The sequence below is a fragment of the Sinohyriopsis cumingii genome, chromosome 5 (genome assembly GCF_028554795.1).
Source record: "Sinohyriopsis cumingii isolate HCF-2022 chromosome 5, ASM2855479v2, whole genome shotgun sequence".
Lineage (NCBI taxonomy): Eukaryota > Metazoa > Mollusca > Bivalvia > Unionida > Unionidae > Sinohyriopsis > Sinohyriopsis cumingii.
The window spans coordinates 1,811,965-1,827,748 of record NC_142965.1 but is presented as its reverse complement, the minus strand read 5'-3'; positions in this window follow the sequence as shown (position 1 = coordinate 1,827,748).

Below are 15,784 nucleotides of genomic sequence, written 5' to 3'. Positions count from 1 at the left end.
TAGTAAATGAAACAAACAAAAGACATAACCTACCTGTAGTAAATGAAACAAACAAAAGACATAACCTACCTGTAGTAAATGAAACAAACAAAAAAGACATAACCTACCTGTAGTAAATGAAACAAACAAAAGACATAACCTACCTGTAGTAAATGAAACAAACAAAAAAGACATAACCTACCTGTAGTAAATGAAACAAACAAAAGGCATAACCTACCTGTAGTAAATGAAACAAACAAAAGACATAACCTACCTGTAGCAAATGAAACAAACAAAAGACATAACCTACCTGTAGCAAATGAAACAAACAAAAGACATAACCTACCTGTAGTAAATGAAACAAACAAAAGACATAACCTACCTGTAGTAAATGAAACAAACAAAAGACATAACCTACCTGTAGTAAATGAAACAAACAAAAGACATAACCTACCTGTAGTAAATGAAACAAACAAAAAAGACATAACCTACCTGTAGTAAATGAAACAAACAAAAGACATAACCTACCTGTAGCAAATGAAACAAACAAAAGACATAACCTACCTGTAGTAAATGAAACAAACAAAAGACATAACCTACCTGTAGTAAATGAAACAAACAAACGACATAACCTACCTGTAGCAAATGAAACAAACAAAAGACATAACCTACCTGTAGTAAATGAAACAAACAAAAGACATAACATACCTGTAGTAAATGAAACAAACAAAAGACATAACCTACCTGTAGTAAATGAAACAAACAAAAGGCATAACCTACCTGTAGTAAATGAAACAAACAAAAGGCATAACCTACCTGTAGTAAATGAAACAAACAAAAAAGACATAACCTACCTGTAGTAAATGAAACAAACAAAAGGCATAACCTACCTGTAGTAAATGAAACAAACAAAAGACATAACCTACCTGTAGTAAATGAAACAAACAAAAGACATAACCTACCTGTAGCAAATGAAACAAACAAAAAAGACATAACCTACCTGTAGCAAATGAAACAAACAAAAAAGACATAACCTACCTGTAGTAAATGAAACAAACAAAAAAGACATAACCTACCTGTAGCAAATGAAACAAACAAAAGACATAACCTACCTGTAGTAAATGAAACAAACAAAAGACATAACCTACCTGTAGTAAATGAAACAAACAAAAGACATAACCTACCTGTAGTAAATGAAACAAACAAAAGACATAACCTACCTGTAGTAAATGAAACAAACAAAAAAGACATAACCTACCTGTAGTAAATGAAATAAACAAAAGACATAACCTACCTGTAGTAAATGAAACAAACAAAAAAGACATAACCTACCTGTAGTAAATGAAACAAACAAAAGACATAACCTACCTGTAGTAAATGAAACAAACAAAAGACATAACCTACCTGTAGCAAATGAAACAAACAAAAGACATAACCTACCTGTAGCAAATGAAACAAACAAAAGACATAACCTACCTGTAGTAAATGAAACAAACAAAAGACATAACCTACCTGTAGTAAATGAAACAAACAAAAGACATAACCTACCTGTAGTAAATGAAACAAACAAAAGACATAACCTACCTGTAGTAAATGAAACAAACAAAAAAGACATAACCTACCTGTAGTAAATGAAACAAACAAAAGACATAACCTACCTGTAGCAAATGAAACAAACAAAAGACATAACCTACCTGTAGTAAATGAAACAAACAAAAGACATAACCTACCTGTAGTAAATGAAACAAACAAACGACATAACCTACCTGTAGCAAATGAAACAAACAAAAGACATAACCTACCTGTAGTAAATGAAACAAACAAAAGACATAACCTACCTGTAGTAAATGAAACAAACAAAAAAGACATAACCTACCTGTAGTAAATGAAACAAACAAAAGACATAACCTACCTGTAGCAAATGAAACAAACAAAAGACATAACCAACCTGTAGTAAATGAAACAAACAAAAAAGACATATCCTACCTGTAGTAAATGAAACAAACACAAAAGACATAACCTACCTTTAGTAAATGAAACAAACAAAAGACATAACCTACCTGTAGTAAATGAAACAAACAAAAGACATAACCTACCTGTAGTAAATGAAACAAACAAAAGACATAACCTACCTGTAGCAAATGAAACAAACAAAAGACATAACCTACCTGTAGCAAATGAAACAAACAAAAAAGACATAACCTACCTGTAGCAAATGAAACAAACAAAAAAGACATAACCTACCTGTAGTAAATGAAACAAACAAAAAAGACATAACCTACCTGTAGCAAATGAAACAAACAAAAGACATAACCTACCTGTAGTAAATGAAACAAACAAAAAAGACATAACCTACCTGTAGTAAATGAAACAAACAAAAAAGACATAACCTACCTGTAGTAAATCAAACAAACAAAAGACATAACCTACCTGTAGCAAATGAAACAAACAAAAGACATAACCTACCTGTAGTAAATGAAACAAACAAAAGGCATAACCTACCTGTAGTAAATGAAACAAACAAAAGGCATAACCTACCTGTAGTAAATGAAACAAACAAAAGACATAACCTACCTGTAGTAAATGAAACAAACAAAAGACATAACCTACCTGTAGTAAATGAAACAAACAAAAAAGACATAACCTACCTGTAGCAAATGAAACAAACAAAAAAGACATAACCTACCTGTAGTAAATGAAACAAACAAAAAAGACATAACCTACCTGTAGCAAATGAAACAAACAAAAGACATAACCTACCTGTAGTAAATGAAACAAACAAAAAAGACATAACCTACCTGTAGTAAATGAAACAAACAAAAAAGACATAACCTACTGTAGTAAATGAAACAAACAAAAGACATAACCTACCTGTAGCAAATGAAACAAACAAAAGACATAACCTACCTGTAGTAAATGAAACAAACAAAAGGCATAACCTACCTGTAGTAAATGAAACAAACAAAAGGCATAACCTACCTGTAGTAAATGAAACAAACAAAAGACATAACCTACCTGTAGTAAATGAAACAAACAAAAGACATAACCTACCTGTAGCAAATGAAACAAACAAAAAAGACATAACCTACCTGTAGCAAATGAAACAAACAAAAAAGACATAACCTACCTGTAGTAAATGAAACAAACAAAAAAGACATAACCTACCTGTAGCAAATGAAACAAACAAAAGACATAACCTACCTGTAGTAAATGAAACAAACAAAAGACATAACCTACCTGTAGTAAATGAAACAAACAAAAGACATAACCTACCTGTAGTAAATGAAACAAACAAAAGACATAACCTACCTGTAGTAAATGAAACAAACAAAAAAGACATAACCTACCTGTAGTAAATGAAACAAACAAAAGACATAACCTACCTGTAGTAAATGAAACAAACAAAAAAGACATAACCTACCTGTAGTAAATGAAACAAACAAAAGACATAACCTACCTGTAGTAAATGAAACAAACAAAAGACATAACCTACCTGTAGCAAATGAAACAAACAAAAGACATAACCTACCTGTAGCAAATGAAACAAACAAAAGACATAACCTACCTGTAGTAAATGAAACAAACAAAAGACATAACCTACCTGTAGTAAATGAAACAAACAAAAGACATAACCTACCTGTAGTAAATGAAACAAACAAAAGACATAACCTACCTGTAGTAAATGAAACAAACAAAAAAGACATAACCTACCTGTAGTAAATGAAACAAACAACAGACATAACCTACCTGTAGCAAATGAAACAAACAAAAGACATAACCTACCTGTAGTAAATGAAACAAACAAAAGACATAACCTACCTGTAGTAAATGAAACAAACAAACGACATAACCTACCTGTAGCAAATGAAACAAACAAAAGACATAACCTACCTGTAGTAAATGAAACAAACAAAAGACATAACCTACCTGTAGTAAATGAAACAAACAAAAAAGACATAACCTACCTGTAGTAAATGAAACAAACAAAAGACATAACCTACCTGTAGCAAATGAAACAAACAAAAGACATAACCAACCTGTAGTAAATGAAACAAACAAAAAAGACATATCCTACCTGTAGTAAATGAAACAAACACAAAAGACATAACCTACCTTTAGTAAATGAAACAATCAAAAGACATAACCTACCTGTAGTAAATGAAACAAACAAAAGACATAACCTACCTGTAGTAAATGAAACAAACAAAAGACATAACCTACCTGTAGTAAATGAAACAAACAAAAGACATAACCTACCTGTAGCAAATGAAACAAACAAAAAAGACATAACCTACCTGTAGCAAATGAAACAAACAAAAAAGACATAACCTACCTGTAGTAAATGAAACAAACAAAAAAGACATAACCTACCTGTAGCAAATGAAACAAACAAAAGACATAACCTACCTGTAGTAAATGAAACAAACAAAAGACATAACCTACCTGTAGTAAATGAAACAAACAAAAGACATAACCTACCTGTAGTAAATGAAACAAACAAAAGACATAACCTACCTGTAGTAAATGAAACAAACAAAAAAGACATAACCTACCTGTAGTAAATGAAACAAACAAAAGACATAACCTACCTGTAGTAAATGAAACAAACAAAAAAGACATAACCTACCTGTAGTAAATGAAACAAACAAAAGGCATAACCTACCTGTAGTAAATGAAACAAACAAAAGACATAACCTACCTGTAGCAAATGAAACAAACAAAAGACATAACCTACCTGTAGCAAATGAAACAAACAAAAGACATAACCTACCTGTAGTAAATGAAACAAACAAAAGACATAACCTACCTGTAGTAAATGAAACAAACAAAAGACATAACCTACCTGTAGTAAATGAAACAAACAAAAGACATAACCTACCTGTAGTAAATGAAACAAACAAAAAAGACATAACCTACCTGTAGTAAATGAAACAAACAAAAGACATAACCTACCTGTAGCAAATGAAACAAACAAAAGACATAACCTACCTGTAGTAAATGAAACAAACAAAAGACATAACCTACCTGTAGTAAATGAAACAAACAAACGACATAACCTACCTGTAGCAAATGAAACAAACAAAAGACATAACCTACCTGTAGTAAATGAAACAAACAAAAGACATAACCTACCTGTAGTAAATGAAACAAACAAAAGACATAACCTACCTGTAGTAAATGAAACAAACAAAAGACATAACCTACCTGTAGTAAATGAAACAAACAAAAAAGACATAACCTACCTGTAGTAAATGAAACAAACAAAAGACATAACCTACCTGTAGCAAATGAAACAAACAAAAGACATAACCTACCTGTAGTAAATGAAACAAACAAAAGACATAACCTACCTGTAGTAAATGAAAGAAACAAACGACATAACCTACCTGTAGCAAATGAAACAAACAAAAGACATAACCTACCTGTAGTAAATGAAACAAACAAAAGACATAACCTACCTGTAGTAAATGAAACAAACAAAAAAGACATAACCTACCTGTAGTAAATGAAACAAACAAAAGACATAACCTACCTGTAGCAAATGAAACAAACAAAAGACATAACCAACCTGTAGTAAATGAAACAAACAAAAAAGACATATCCTACCTGTAGTAAATGAAACAAACACAAAAGACATAACCTACCTTTAGTAAATGAAACAAACAAAAGACATAACCTACCTGTAGTAAATGAAACAAACAAAAGACATAACCTACCTGTAGCAAATGAAACAAACAAAAGACATAACCTACCTGTAGCAAATGAAACAAACAAAAGACATAACCTACCTGTAGTAAATGAAACAAACAAAAGACATAACCTACCTGCAGTAAATGAAACAAACAAAAGACATAACCTACCTGTAGTAAATGAAACAAACAAAAGACATAACCTACCTGTAGTAAATGAAACAAACAAAAAAGACATAACCTACCTGTAGCAAATGAAACAAACAAAAAAGACATAACCTACCTGTAGTAAATGAAACAAACAAAAAAGACATAACCTACCTGTAGCAAATGAAACAAACAAAAGACATAACCTACCTGTAGTAAATGAAACAAACAAAAGACATAACCTACCTGTAGTAAATGAAACAAACAAAAGACATAACCTACCTGTAGTAAATGAAACAAACAAAAGACATAACCTACCTGTAGTAAATGAAACAAACAAAAAAGACATAACCTACCTGTAGTAAATGAAACAAACAAAAGACATAACCTACCTGTAGTAAATGAAACAAACAAAAAAGACATAACCTACCTGTAGTAAATGAAACAAACAAAAGACATAACCTACCTGTAGTAAATGAAACAAACAAAATACATAACCTACCTGTAGCAAATGAAACAAACAAAAGACATAACCTACCTGTAGCAAATGAAACAAACAAAAGACATAACCTACCTGTAGTAAATGAAACAAACAAAAGACATAACCTACCTGTAGTAAATGAAACAAACAAAATACATAACCTACCTGTAGTAAATGAAACAAACAAAAGACATAACCTACCTGTAGTAAATGAAACAAACAAAAAAGACATAACCTACCTGTAGTAAATGAAACAAACAAAAGACATAACCTACCTGTAGCAAATGAAACAAACAAAAGACATAACCTACCTGTAGTAAATGAAACAAACAAAAGACATAACCTACCTGTAGTAAATGAAACAAACAAAAGACATAACCTACCTGTAGCAAATGAAACAAACAAAAGACATAACCTACCTGTAGTAAATGAAACAAACAAAAGACATAACCTACCTGTAGTAAATGAAACAAACAAAAAAGACATAACCTACCTGTAGTAAATGAAACAAACAAAAGACATAACCTACCTGTAGCAAATGAAACAAACAAAAGACATAACCTACCTGTAGTAAATGAAACAAACAAAAAAGACATATCCTACCTGTAGTAAATGAAACAAACACAAAAGACATAACCTACCTGTAGTAAATGAAACAAACAAAAGACATAACCTACCTGTAGTAAATGAAACAAACAAAACACATAACCTACCTGTAGTAAATGAAACAAACAAAAGACATAACCTACCTGTAGCAAATGAAACAAACAAAAGACATAACCTACCTGTAGCAAATGAAACAAACAAAAGACATAACCTACCTGTAGTAAATGAAACAAACAAAAGACATAACCTACCTGTAGCAAATGAAACAAACAAAAGACATAACCTACCTGTAGTAAATGAAACAAACAAAAGGCATGACCTACCTGTAGTAAATGAAACAAACAAAAGGCATAACCTACCTGTAGCAAGTGAAACAAACAAAAGACATAACCTACCTGTAGTAAATGAAACAAACAAAAGGCATAACCTACCTGTAGTAAATGAAACAAACAAAAGACATAACCTACCTGTAGTAAATGAAACAAACAAAAGACATAACCTACCTGTAGCAAATGAAACAAACAAAAGGCATAACCTACCTGTAGTAAATGAAACAAACAAAAGGCATAACCTACCTGTAGTAAATGAAACAAACAAAAGACATAACCTACCTGTAGCAAATGAAACAAACAAAAGACATAACCTACCTGTAGCAAATGAAACAAACAAAAGGCATAACCTACCTGTAGTAAATGAAACAAACAAAAGACATAACCTACCTGTAGTAAATGAAACAAACAAAAGACATAACCTACCTGTAGTAAATGAAACAAACAAAAGACATAACCTACCTGTAGTAAATGAAACAAACAAAAAAGACATAACCTACCTGTAGCAAATGAAACAAACAAAAAAGACATAACCTACCTGTAGTAAATGAAACAAACAAAAAAGACATAACCTACCTGTAGCAAATGAAACAAACAAAAGACATAACCTACCTGTAGTAAATGAAACAAACAAAAAAGACATAACCTACCTGTAGTAAATGAAACAAACAAAAAAGACATAACCTACCTGTAGTAAATGAAACAAACAAAAGACATAACCTACCTGTAGCAAATGAAACAAACAAAATACATAACCTACCTGTAGTAAATGAAACAAACAAAAGGCATAACCTACCTGTAGTAAATGAAACAAACAAAAGGCATAACCTACCTGTAGTAAATGAAACAAACAAAAGACATAACCTACCTGTAGTAAATGAAACAAACAAAAGACATAACCTACCTGTAGCAAATGAAACAAACAAAAAAGACATAACCTACCTGTAGCAAATGAAACAAACAAAAAAGACATAACCTACCTGTAGTAAATGAAACAAACAAAAAAGACATAACCTACCTGTAGCAAATGAAACAAACAAAAGACATAACCTACCTGTAGTAAATGAAACAAACAAAAGACATAACCTACCTGTAGTAAATGAAACAAACAAAAGACATAACCTACCTGTAGTAAATGAAACAAACAAAAGACATAACCTACCTGTAGTAAATGAAACAAACAAAAAAGACATAACCTACCTGTAGTAAATGAAACAAACAAAAGACATAACCTACCTGTAGTAAATGAAACAAACAAAAAAGACATAACCTACCTGTAGTAAATGAAACAAACAAAAGACATAACCTACCTGTAGTAAATGAAACAAACAAAAGACATAACCTACCTGTAGCAAATGAAACAAACAAAAGACATAACCTACCTGTAGCAAATGAAACAAACAAAAGACATAACCTACCTGTAGTAAATGAAACAAACAAAAGACATAACCTACCTGTAGTGAATGAAACAAACAAAAGACATAACCTACCTGTAGTAAATGAAACAAACAAAAGACATAACCTACCTGTAGTAAATGAAACAAACAAAAAAGACATAACCTACCTGTAGTAAATGAAACAAACAAAAGACATAACCTACCTGTAGCAAATGAAACAAACAAAAAAGACATAACCTACCTGTAGTAAATGAAACAAACAAAAGACATAACCTACCTGTAGTAAATGAAACAAACAAAAGACATAACCTACCTGTAGCAAATGAAACAAACAAAAGACATAACCTACCTGTAGTAAATGAAACAAACAAAAGACATAACCTACCTGTAGTAAATGAAACAAACAAAAAAGACATAACCTACCTGTAGTAAATGAAACAAACAAAAGACATAACCTACCTGTAGCAAATGAAACAAACAAAAGACATAACCTACCTGTAGTAAATGAAACAAACAAAAAAGACATATCCTACCTGTAGTAAATGAAACAAACACAAAAGACATAACCTACCTGTAGTAAATGAAACAAACAAAAGACATAACCTACCTGTAGTAAATGAAACAAACAAAAGACATAACCTACCTGTAGTAAATGAAACAAACAAAAGACATAACCTACCTGTAGCAAATGAAACAAACAAAAGACATAACCTACCTGTAGCAAATGAAACAAACAAAAGACATAACCTACCTGTAGTAAATGAAACAAACAAAAGACATAACCTACCTGTAGCAAATGAAACAAACAAAAGACATAACCTACCTGTAGTAAATGAAACAAACAAAAGGCATAACCTACCTGTAGCAAGTGAAACAAACAAAAGGCATAACCTACCTGTAGCAAGTGAAACAAACAAAAGACATAACCTACCTGTAGTAAATGAAACAAACAAAAGGCATAACCTACCTGTAGTAAATGAAACAAACAAAAGACATAACCTACCTGTAGTAAATGAAACAAACAAAAGACATAACCTACCTGTAGTAAATGAAACAAACAAAAGACATAACCTACCTGTAGCAAATGAAACAAACAAAAGACATAACCTACCTGTAGTAAATGAAACAAACAAAAGGCATAACCTACCTGTAGTAAATGAAACAAACAAAAGACATAACCTACCTGTAGCAAATGAAACAAACAAAAGACATAACCTACCTGTAGCAAATGAAACAAACAAAAGGCATAACCTACCTGTAGTAAATGAAACAAACAAAAGACATAACCTACCTGTAGTAAATGAAACAAACAAAAGGCATAACCTACCTGTAGTAAATGAAAGAAACAAAAGGCATAACCTACCTGTAGTAAATGAAACAAACAAAAGACATAACCTACCTGTAGTAAATGAAACAAACAAAAGACATAACCTACCTGTAGTAAATGAAACAAACAAAAGACATAACCTACCTGTAGTAAATGAAACAAACAAAAGGCATAACCTACCTGTAGTAAATGAAACAAACAAAAGACATAACCTACCTGTAGTAAATGAAACAAACAAAAGACATAACCTACCTGTAGTAAATGAAACAAACAAAAGACATAACCTACCTGTAGTAAATGAAACAAACACAAAAGACATAACCTACCTGTAGCAAATGAAACAAACAAAAGACATAACCTACAGCTGCGAAATGTTCTTAGTCATCATCAGTTCTTGTGATCTCTGTGGCATTATGGATCGGCTGATGGCTTCCAAACGACAGCTTACATGGTTTACATAATAATTTGGAAGCAGTCTACGTCTATTCTGATTGCTTACAAACGAAGGCTTACATGGTTTACATAATAATTTGGAAGCAGTCTACGTCTATTCTGATTGCTTCCAAACGACAACTTACATGGTTTTACAGAATAATTTGGAAACAGTCTAAGTCTATTATGCAATGAGGCTGATGGTGGTGCGAGACAGATTAAACAATAATATCCAGCATTCCTTAATGATGAAGTCTGCCATGTTGAATGGCAATGTTTTTATACGATTTGTTATTTCATCGCTACAAGGAATTTTGTTAGCATTTTAGCTCTGTTCTCTCTTGATTTCATGTATCTAGTGCTTACTCAGTGAAAACATTATCTACGTAGTTTATGATGGGATATATAAACATGGACAAATGATATAACATGATTTAAAGAAAGGTCGTCCAGTTTAGCCGTCTAAAGCAAACGTCAGTTGGTGGTACACAGTAATTTTAATGTGGTGTTTGATTTCAAGCTTGGAGCTTTTACAATGATACTTCCTGCCATATTAATTCGAAGTTTCATAATTATGGTTCCTTTCTTATTTTTTTCCATAACGTCATTTTCAAGCGCTCTTTCTTTTCGTTTTTCTATTCCACGTATTGAATAAGTTTGGTTCCCATCTCTTATTTTCCAAATTAAACTATTTATTATTTTTCAAGGTAACTTTGAAAAATGTCTTACATTTAACCTTCTCAACATCCTGAAATATATTTAGTTTTCACTTTTCAAACTGACTTGTACATAAATATATAAATGGAAGACGAAAAATACAAAAGGAACAATGAATCAAATCCTAGCGAAGAACATGAAAATGTTATTTCGTGAAAGCGCGTAGAGTTGAATTTTGTAGACGACTTGAAAAATACCCACAATAATAAAAATAGAAGTTTTAAAAATGAACGGTTGACAACAAAAAGACACCCGCAAAGCAAAACAAGATCAGTTAAATTCGTCGAACAATGTGCACAGCAAATCGAAAGAAATAATACTAGCTTAACTTTGTTCAGTCCAAAGTCAAGCAGTACATCTTATTATCTTATAAGTGGTGAATCCATCATTACGACTTTCTGGTCTTAAACTAAGTAATAGAAAAGTGTGAAAACCAAAACGTTTTGTAAATTTCAAAAATAATTTATTTCCTTAGAATACAAAAGTGAAAATTTAACAAGAAGTTACAGTATTGCGAATTAAGTCCCAAATAGTCCACACAATTCTATCATCAGAACTAATAAATAAAGTTCTAAATAAATTCCAATTGAGTTCGAAATAAGATCCAACGTTTATGTGACTGTAGTTTTGAATGTACCATCGTTTCAACAAAGTCATTTGCATATTTGCATAAATGAATATTTAATGACTGGTAGGATTTCTCCATTATCCCAAGTGAGCAATATATTCCATGATGTCCTTGTCTAAATTCACTTTAATTCCAGATCAATGCTTCTGTCCAAGAATATTACTTCAGAGCACGTTGTATTTCTAATGAATATTAATTTGAATAAATGAAGTCCACCAAAGAGAAATACCGAAAACAACAATAAGACTGATTTCTGCTTCGTATGTGATTGTAGGAATGAGTAATTTCAAAAGTTGCAAGATTATAAGCCCATCTACTTAACCTAGGTCACAATCAGCATTTTCGGGAAATACTCTGACCTAATGGAATTTTCCATTCTAGAAGATTGCAAGATATTTACAACATAAAATTTGTTCCTAAAATTATAACAAGGATGTGTTAAAAATCAGGTAGGCTAGGTATTTCATGGGGGAATTCCAATATCCTAGATCCAGACTCAAACAAATATGTTTACCAATATTAATAATGATCTGAAAATCTTGAATATTTATCCCACACTCCTAGGGAAATGTTAATATTTGTTTACAAATTTAAAAAAACGCTATGTTCTAGTCGGGAACAACATGACCTTGATTTTTGGACAAGGTCATGTCGAAAGTACAACATGCATTATCATGAAGTTAAACAAATTAATTATATATACACAAAAAGTATCTTGTTCATTTGGTAAATAATAAAGATGGTTCTGCTTTAAAAGCTGATGAGAGACCGGTGCCTGCTCAAAGCAACTGGTTAGATATCACAAATATCAACAATAAAAGAGCAGACTATGTCTATTTATAACTCTGTACCAGTCCATCATCCAGGCAATAAATAATAGCGCATTGTTACATAGAAATGTCGGCTGAAACCAAAATAAATCACCGACTTACCATACATCAATTAATTCGGCACTCAAAGACGAGTACAACATGCTTTCAAAAGAAGTTTATTAAACTGTCAATTTGTTTACTATTAAATATGGATATTGGAAATATTGCAAAAATACATTCCTGATTTACTTAGTTTACAAATCACTATTTTATAGGAAATGGTCATTTATTGGACAATATTTTTAATATTGTAGTGGCAAAAGGAACGGCACATTATGTCTGCCAAAGGCACAGTGAAATGTACATTGCTAAATGCTTTGACTTTTCTCGTTAAAAAGTCTTGACTTTCACCTTTAGACAAATGTCGACGCAAAGAAAAACATCATCAACACAATTCACCATGTGCCAGTAAGCACTGCTTTTACCGTTGCCTACAACATTGCCTCCTGAAAAGCTATTGACATTTACAACTGGTTCACCATCAAGTCCGGATACTGAGAGAATTCTGAAGCTAATCATTCCAGTTTCCTTCAGCCAATTATCAACGACTACTTAAGAGCAAGTCACGTGACAAAGTGCATGCTCAATCACTAGCTTAGGGACCTTACAATAAAAGAGTACGTCTGTGCCAGAAAATTATGCCATCAAAATACAGGCACAGCCAGATTGCATTTCTGTTTTTAAAAGCAAGTCTCCCTCTTTAAAAAAGACAAAAACAATCCAACAAGAGAAGAAGAAAAAATAAATAAATAGCCAGTCCTATACAAAAGAACAAAATACATCCGTAGAGCAAAACATATGTACCACAGCTTTAAAATCGGTAACCACTACAAAGCCTAAGCTATCTCTTTTCTACATGTAAATCACAGCAAAACTACCAATTGCTCCATCGTTTAACCGTTAGGAGCATTTTAACCTGTCTCTGTGGATTTCGTACGTACAATCCTGATGAAGAGTGCACCAAAGTCATGTGAACTTGATCCAATTCCAATATCACTGCTGCTTGAGTGCTTAGATCCAGTATTGCCTTCACTAACTGATGTTATAATTACCTCTCTCTCATCCGGGAAATTCCCATCAGTTTTCAAAACTGCCATTGCAAAGCCTCTGCTGAAGAAACCAACACTAGACCATAACAATTTAAAGAACTACTGCCCAGTTTCTAATCTCCCATTCATATCAAAAATCTTAGAAAAGGTTGTTCTATCCCAGCTTGTATCTCATCTGAATTCAAACAGTCTTTTTAGCAATGTCCAAGCTGCATATCGCCCTTGCCACAGTACTGAAACTAAAACTACTCTTCTAAAAGTAGTTAATGACATTCTTTCTGCGTTGGATAGCGGAAAGATTACAGTCCTCATCCTCCTTGATTTGTCTGCAGCATTTTACACAATAGACCATGATATATTACTTACCGTCTCCAACATGTATTTGGCATTCATGATACAGCCTTATTGTGGTTCAAGTCCTACTTGGTCAACAGGACACAAATTGTATCTGCAAATGGAATACACTCCAGCCCAGTTGATCTATGTTGTGTTGTTCCACAGGGTCTGTTCTTGGACCTGTTGTCTTCTTTCTTTACACTCAGTCGCTCTCAAGTGTCATAGATCATCATCCAGTGTCTCACCAATTGTACGCTGATGACACCAAAATATACAAATCTAGCCACCCAACTGAAGTTGATGCTACCATCCAAGGTGTAGAGAGATATATTTCTGATGTGAAATAATGGATGACATGTAACAAGCTGCAGATGAATGATGATAAAACTGAGGCCATTCTGATCACAACACAAAGACTTTCTCATTCACATCCTTTACCTCAAACAATAAGTATCAGTAACACCAACATTAAATTTACACAATCAGTACGAAACCTAGGTGTTACTCTGGACAGTTCTCTCACATTGCACCAACATGTCATGAACATATGCAAGGCTGCATATCTTGAGCTGAGACGCATCAGCCTAATTCGCAATTATCTTTCAGTTGATGCCACTAAAACACTTGTGTGTTCATTAGTACTTTCAAGACTGGACTATTGTAACTCAATTCTGTCTGGTTCATCTCAATATCTGCTCCAGAAACTTCAAAAAGATCAAAACACAGCTGCTCGGATCATACTTAGAGTACCACGATCAGAGCACACCTCCCCGCTGCTCTGTACCCCACACTGGCTATCCATTCGATCCAGAATCAAACACAAAATTTGTTCTCTGTGCTAAGTTTCACTGTCGGACTCTAGTCCAACATACCTATCCGACCTCACCCATGTGTATACACCAGCAAGATACTTACGCTCCTCTTCTGACAATCGTATATTCATTATTCCCACTATGAAAACAAAGTCATATGGACAGCGTTCTTTTGCATACCAGGGCCCAGCAACGTGGAATGAATTGCCCACTGTTGTTGTTGGCATCCGTTAGTATCGAGAGACGATGGAACTGCGCCCATGAGAGATGTCCCGGTTGGTGGTTGTGCAGCGTCTGCTGTGGCTAAGTAGTCCAATGCGGGAGTGGCAGTCCCTGCTGCACTTTCTGCACTTGAAGGTTGTGTCAGGTGTTGGTTGAAGCTGCTTCTTCCTCTTCTGCGATCGTCTTTCATCAGCTATCAAGCGTTGCTTGTCCTCTCTGGCTTTCAGACCAGTGATCAGAGCATGTCGCCAGCCTGATCTGTCTAGAGCGAGCTCTTTTCAGGTGTTGACATCAATATCAAGGGCTTTCATGTCATGCTTACAGACATCCTTGAAGCGGAGATGTGGCCTTCCGATCGACCTTTTGCCAGAGGCGAGTTCCGAATAAAGAATGTCTTTGGGGATCCGTCCGTCAACCATCCGACGTACATGGCCCAGCCATCTGATGCGGCGTTGGCGGAGGAGTGTGATCATGCTGCGAATCTTGGCACGCTCGAGCACCTCGTTGTTTGTTACTCGATCGCTCCAGGTGATCCCGAGTATGCGTCGGAGGCATCGCATGTGAAAGGCGCTCAGTCTTTTCTCTTGTGAGGCGTACAGAGTCCAGGTTTCACTGGCGTACATGAGAGTGCTTAGAACGCATGCACGGAACAAGGAGATCTTAGTGTTCATGGTCAGCATGCTGTTGTTCCACACTCTCTGCGACAACCTGGAGAGAGTTGTTGATGCCTTTCCGATCCGCTTGTTGAGCTCAGCATCGA